This window comes from Condylura cristata, unplaced genomic scaffold, assembly GCF_000260355.1.
Source record: "Condylura cristata isolate star-nosed mole 26May11 unplaced genomic scaffold, ConCri1.0 scaffold00097, whole genome shotgun sequence".
Taxonomy (NCBI): Eukaryota; Metazoa; Chordata; class Mammalia; order Eulipotyphla; family Talpidae; genus Condylura; species Condylura cristata.
In genome coordinates, this window is record NW_004567198.1 from 90,437 (window position 1) to 97,914 (window position 7,478).

Sequence of the window (7,478 nt, forward strand, 5' to 3'; positions counted from 1 at the left end):
TTTGGGGCTTCAGGGGTGCCTCTCTCTGAATTGAGGTGCCCTATAACAACACCACTCTCATTTTGTACTCTCTCCTCCCCTCTCCCCTGCAGAATGTCTCTAATTTATAGTTGTCTGTTTTTGTTGTATTGTTTTTAATAAATAAAATCTGAAAAAATACCTCCTGATACTCTACTTTCTGTGCATGCATTGATTAGGTATCTCACAGAAGAGGAATATTGCATTATCTGTCTGAATCGCTTCACTTATCATATTGTAACAGAGGGGTCCCTAGGAAAAGGGGAAGTTCCAGGTTCGCTGCCCCACCCAGAAGGAGGGTGGAGCTGAGCAGAGAAAAAGGAGAGAAGGAATCAGAGGAGAAAAAAGAAAGGAAGCAGGATGGAGAGCCAGGAGGAGACCTGGGGAAGCCACATGGAGCAGCAAGCCTGTGAGGAAGAAGCCATGCTTGTTTCCTGGCCCTGGACTGGCTAAGGCAGATGTGGGTGAGAGACCTGTAGGGAGGTGACTGTGGCAGTGTTTATATTGATTTTGATTTTGCTCTTTTCCTCCCAGCCTTGTCTGGCCATTTCTGACCCTTTTCCATGGGTCCCGGCCAGAAGGTGCTTTAGTCTTGTGGCAGCTTTCAGACCTTGCTTTGGGCCAATCCCTTTTGGGTTGACTTTTGCCCACAAGGAGATGGGTCACTTCAGGTGTTTGATTTAGAAGTTATATTCTTTGTGTTCCATATTGTATATTCACTGTATTAAAGTCCCTTTTCATTAAAGTTTTATATGTTTTGTCTTGACGCAGCAGATGGCAGAACCCTCTTACAGCAGGCAGGTTTAGTGGTTCAGGGGTGCCCCTCTCCCCCTGTCCTGTAACAGATTCTGTCCTCTAACAGATTTGGGGTGTCCTATAACAATATCTTCAAGGATTTGTCCATGTCCCCATGTGGATGGAGTTCTTCTTTCCTAAGAGCCAACAGATTCCCACTGTGATACCACATTTTTGACTTATCTATATATAAATATTTGGTTTGTTTTCCCCTTTTGAACACACTTGCTGTATTCTAGGAGAACATAGAGTTTCAAAAACAAAAAAGTCAGTCTGATTTTGAGAATTTCACCAACTTCCTCTCTGAGGAGAAGATATATATATCATTTATGAAGACTGGAGAAGGAAAAACAACAAACTCAGGCTGTAGGGATATTAGCATTGAGACTTAACCCCTTTGGCAACTGGGAGGCTCTCATTAAGCTGTTTTAACATTCCCAATCCTCAGTTACTTTTTGGCCTGCTTGAACTACCAGTTACGGAAAAAAGAACGTTAAAATGCTTCATGATGGTTATAGAGCTTCACATTTCACCTTGCAAATTGGTGATTTTTTTTTTGCATAGTTTGTTTTAAGTTGATATTATCTATTTGTTTTGAAATGATGGTATCAGTACATGTGTATTTGAACTTGTGATAATTTCCTAGTGATCTGAATACTTTTTTTTTTTTGGTTCTAAAAGCTTTTCTTTAATTAATGCTGCCTTTAAAAAAATGATATAATAGTTTATTTTTACATCAATTTTGCGCCTTTTTCCATTTCATTTGTAATCCCCATGGGCTTCCCATCGCCAAATCACACCCATGTGCCATCACCACAGTCCAGTGCATTCCCCCCACCCCCATTTTTGATCCCATTCCCCACTCCACCCCCGTAAAATGTCTGTGGTATATAGCTGTTCATTATTATTATTATTTTCTCCCCTGGAATTTTTCCACCTCAGCTGTAATCCCCATGGGCCTCCCAACACCAATTCACCCATGTGCCATCACCACAGTCCAGCACTCTCTTCCCACTCCAGTTCCGATCCCCATCCCCCCTTGCACCTCCATAAAATATCTCTGGTTTATTGTTGTTCATTATTTTCATTTTTACTTTATTACATTTGTTAGTCTCTTCTTTTTCTTCCCTGATCTCTTATGTTCCTGCTATGAGTGGAATCATCTGGTATTTTTCCTTTTCTTTCTGAGTTATTTCACTAAGCATCATCCCTTCCAGCTCCATCCATGTTGCTGTAAAAGACACGAGTTTATCTTTTTTGACGGCTGAATAATGTTCCATCGTGTATATGTACCACATCTTCTTAATCTAGTCATCTATTTTTGGGCATTTGGGTTGATTCCATGTTTTCCCTGCTGTAAATAGAGCAACAATAAACATGGGCTAACCCACATCTTTGATATAACTCCTTTATTAAACTCTCTTTAGTCAGTCCTTATTTTGTCCTCATTCACAGAAGTTTGTTTTTTCAATTCATGTTATCTGAACAATACCAGATAACCCACATGATCAGATGAAAAGATTTTGGAAAAGTAATTTTGGAAAGTGAAATATACTGGAAGAGAAGATATCAATTGGATTTTTAAAATTCCACCCCCATATTATCTATAAGTGGCACTAGTAACAAGCAGACATAGGAAGATTAACAGTTAAAGTGATGAGGTCTTTTGGAGTTCAGGGTCCTTGGGTTCACTCTGGGAAAAGACACAAAATGAAGAATGATGTAAAAAAAATAAATAAATAAAAATAAAAAGATGTGGGTTAGGATAGCGAATAAGGCAAAGTGAAGCCCTCAGGACTAGGATAGGTAGGGAGCCATCCTCTGTCCTGGGGCTCAAACGCAAGGAGGAGGGATAGCAAAGGTAGCTGAGTGTTCAGAGGCAGAGTAATGGACACCCCCAATCACAGCCAGTAGGAAGGGACAGATTTATTATAAATAACCTTATCTCTGCTTCCATTTGCCTGCTGGGTTTCCTTTGGTGCTTCCCATTGGCTGAAGTAAACACAGTCAGAATAGAGGGATCCTGCTTCCTCCACAGGGGTCTGCTTTGGAGAACAGACCAGGTAGCGTAAGTGCAGAAAGACCCTCGTGAAAAACAAGAGTGTCCAGTACAGAAAATGCTTTGTATACTTGATTTCTCTCGTCACCACAGTCAAACCAGCCAGTGTTAACTAGTATCCCTGTGGAGGTTTACTTCTCTGTAGAATATTCTATTACCACTTTCTCTCTCTCTTTCTCTCTTTTAAATAAATAAATCTTTATTTATTTATGCATACAAGACCTGGAATACAGGCCAGAGGTGCAGTCCAGAGGTATGGCGGGGTGAGAAGATTCACCAAAGACAGAGTGGGGATCAGAACAGGCAGATCCACTAAAACACTCTGCTGAGGGGAGCAGCAGATGGGTCAGCGGGGGTCTGCAGCACTAGGTGGGTCACTTCCCTGGTGGGGGACTGAACTCATGCTGCAGTGGCTGCATAGCTCTTTGCTTTAACCCGTGCACCACCGGGGGGGGGCTATATTTTCCTCTAATGAGAAAATACAAAAGTAATGTAATGCAAATCTGCATGTTCAAACCCCAGATCAGAAAAATTTATATGCTCTCTTTGGTTCAGATTATCTTGAGAAATAAAAGTAAACACGATAAGCTTAAGGAAGAAAGTCCCCCTTCCATCCCTACATGCAGCCATGTTTCTGGGTTCACTGGGGTTTCAGGATTTGTAGGCTTATAGATTCTGATCTAGAATGTATCGATAAAATAGGGAGGAGCATGCAGCAAAGCGACCAGCCCAATTCTCCGCCCTCACTCTTGCCGCCTAGGACCACAAGTCCCAGCATGCTTTGGCCTACAAGTCCCAGCATGCCTTGAAGGGACTTCCTGCTGGAGCCATTGTTTGTCTGTGAGTTGGCGCGTGAGGACGCGTAGCTCCTGCTTCTGTATCCCGGACTTGGGGACGTTTAGCTGTTTTTTAGGTACAGGTTCTGTTAAGGACGTGGCATATGAAAACTAGCTGGTCTACGAATTCTCTCCCTGTCTCTCCCCCTCGGCCTTCTTTCCTCCCCCCCCCCCCGTCCATCCTTTCCCTTACACCACCTCCGCAAACCCCCCACTTTGTAAATAAGTTTTTTTTTTTTTTATTTAACCCTTCATTCTCTTTTGAGTCTGATTTTAGCGGGTGACGACTCACTCCCAGGTCACCGCGTTTGCTCTAGGGCTGCCCTTAAACATTTTCGTAAAAGTTTTAAAATTCTTCCAGCTACTATTTCTTGCAATGTTCTTTCCCCTCCCGTTGTTCGTCCTCTGCTCACGGCCTGTTGCAGAGCTCACACATACTTTGGTCAGTGTTTTGACGTTCTGGAATTCCTATTGCTGTGTTTCTAGTTCCCGTGTTTCTTCGCAGTGTTTAATCCCTAATCCCGTTCTTGTAGTTTTGTATCATACGCTTTGATTTCCTTTTCTAGAAGTTAAACTTGGGTCTGTGTAACTTTTGAACAATAAAATGCAGTTATAACAACCATCTAAACGTTCTTTTTTTCTGTTTCTAACAACTGTGTCAGTCCTGGTAAATTTTGATTGACTCATTATTCTTACTATGAGTCACAGTCTGTCTTTGCATATGTGGCTACTTTTTCAGGGAATTAAATTAAAAAAAATACATTATGCCGAACATAAAGTCTGCTTTTACAAAGTGTCATGGTACTTTGTGATTTTCACAGAGTTATACAATCATTTCTGCTATTTAAATTACAAAAGATTTTCATCTCTTCAAATACAATATCCTTAAGCAGTAACCTCTCTCCTGCTTTTGTCAAACCGTGGCATGAACTTTTTTATCGTCTCTCTCTGACTTTGCCTGTTTTAGGGAGTTAACAAAAAATGATCATACAATATGTGACATCCGTGTCTGACTTCTGTCAGTTAATACAGTGGTCTCAGTATTCATCAATGTTGGAACATGATTTGGTATTTTATAATATTGCACTGTATGGAATGTATGGCCCATTCCGTAGTGGATGGGCGTATTTGGGCTGTTTCCACTTTGGGCCCAAATCTAATAATGCTACTGTGAACAGTTAATACTAGTTTATGTGGAGATAGATTTCAGTTTCAGATTATATAAGTAGGTGTTAAATTGCCCTATCCTTGTTTCCCAAAGAAGCTGCTTCATTTTACATCTTTACCAGCCATGTATGAGGTTATGTTTTCTCTACTTGTTTTTGTGGGTTTGTTTTTTTTTTGCCACCTTAGTCAACTGGAATTGTGGGTGTTTTTAATTAAACCTATATTATGGTTTTGTATTCATTCAATAACTGGTGATGTGAACATCTTTTCATGTGTTCATTGTCCATTTTATATCTTTTTTGGATAATGTCTATTCAGATTCATTGTCCATTTTAAATGGGGATATTTGTCTTTGTTGTTGGTTTGTAGTAACTCCTTATATACAGGTTATAACTCTAGGTACTTGCCTTTTGGGATACAGCTTCAAGATTTTCTGATTCTTGCATTGCCATTCACATTCTTTTTTTTAAAAAAACCATGAATGTATATATATATATATATATTTAAGATTTACTTATTTTATATTATATATATATATTTACATTTTTCTTCATTTTGTCTTTTTTCATCTCAGTTGTAATCCCATGGGCTTCCCACCACGGCTTCCCCCATGTGCCATCACCATAAGATTTAGTTATGTGTTTATGCTTACAAGAACTGGGGTGAGGCCAAAAGTGCTGGGGGTGGAACAGCAGAGACAGCATGGGGAGCAAAACAGGCAGATGTACTGAAATACACTGTTGAGGGGAGCCACCGCTGGGATCAGCTGCCTCCCTAGAAGGCCAGGGATAGAACACCAACTGTTGTTGGTGACAGCCTGTTAGCGCTGTGTTTAACCCTTTCACTATCAGGGAAGCCTTCATTCACAGTTGCTTTTTAAATTTTTGAATTAAGTGGTTTTATTTTTGTATCATTCTTCATTTTATGCATTTTTTTTTTTATCTTGGTCATGCACATTCTTAATAGAGTACTATGATGTTCAAGAATCTTCAATTTTATCAGTATGGTACCCTATTTTCTCATCATTGCAGATCATTGATGTCATCCCAATTACCAGAACTAATCCAAGGAAGCAAACATAATCTGCTCCTGAAGTTTCCTTCTGACAGGTTTTAATTTAAAAAGTTTTTACATTTAGATTGTGGATACATTTTGAGTTCAGTTTTGTATGTGGTTAGAGGCAGGCATTCAAACTCATTCTTCTGTTTATGAGTATGTACTTTTCTCACTATTATTTGATAGAATGATTCTTTTTTACACACATTGGATTGTCTCAGCATCCTTTCAGAATTCACTGAGTATAAATGTATGGATTTATATCATTGTTCTGTATGTCTATCCTTGTGCCAGTGCCTATTTTAATTTAAACTTTTTAAAGATTTATTTTGTTTGTTTATGCATATAAGAACTGGGATATAGGCCAGAGGTAACAGGGGTGAGAGGATTCACCAGAGACAGATTGGGGAGCAGAACAGGCAGATCTCTTGAAATGCACTGCTGAGGGGGACAGTGAGGTAGGAGAGGTCTGCTGTCCCTGTGTGCCAGCTCCTGCCCTGGGATCAAACTCATGCTTCCTTGGCTCTGGCAACATCTCCGTAAGAGCTCTAGCAGGGAAGCCCTATTTTAATTTAAATTTCCATGGCCAGATGTGATCACCATTTACTAAAACTCAACAATAGGATTTGTATTTTCTGAATTCCAAACCATTTCTTTTCCAGAAAGATTTCAAGACCACTTTATCTCTGGCTCCAAACTGATACAGGAGCTTTTGAAGAAAAGCCATGGCCTTAGCTACCACTATAAAGAAGATGAAGGAGTTAGCTACATGCTCCATCTGCCTGCAGCTGATGACAGGGCCAACAAGTATTGACTGAGCACAGCTTCTGTCACCTGTGCATAGAAGGCGTCATTGAGAGGAGTCAAGAGCAGAAGCCATGGCTGTATTCCTTTGACTGTCTCCTGTGTCGCATAGGATGTGAGGACAGTGTTGGGCCCATGAAGCAGCTAGACAACATGATTGAGACCAGAATATGGAGCATGAGAGGCTGTGTGAGGAGCACGGGGAGCAGCTGCATCTGTTCTGTTAGGACGACGAGCAGCTCATCTGCTGGCGCTGTGAACGGTCCTTGTAGCACAGAGGGCACAACAACCATGTTCTTGCGGAAGATGCCTGTCCAGGCTATCGGGTGAGTGAGGCGCAGATGCCGGCAAAAGCACCTGCTTGGGCTGAGTCTCAGACCTGTGATTATTTAGGCTGAAACCTGAGTTTGTGATCAGGAAAAAATGCTTTTTTCATCCCATTTCTCTGAAAAATAGTTCATCCTGGGTCCTCGCTGAATCAAATCCTAACTGACCCTCTGACTTTCAGTCTTGTCCCCATTCACACTTGCTATGATGACTCTGATGTAGAATATAGTTGCTCAGACCCACAGTGGCCTGATTTAGCTTCACATGTGTATACAATTTGAAAAACCACAAACTGTAGGCCATGTCATAAAATCTAAAAACAGGGACGGAGACCCACCACATTTTTTTTTTTAATTACAAAGTTTATTTTTACATCATTTTGCACATTTTTTTTTTCCATCTCGATTGTAATCCCC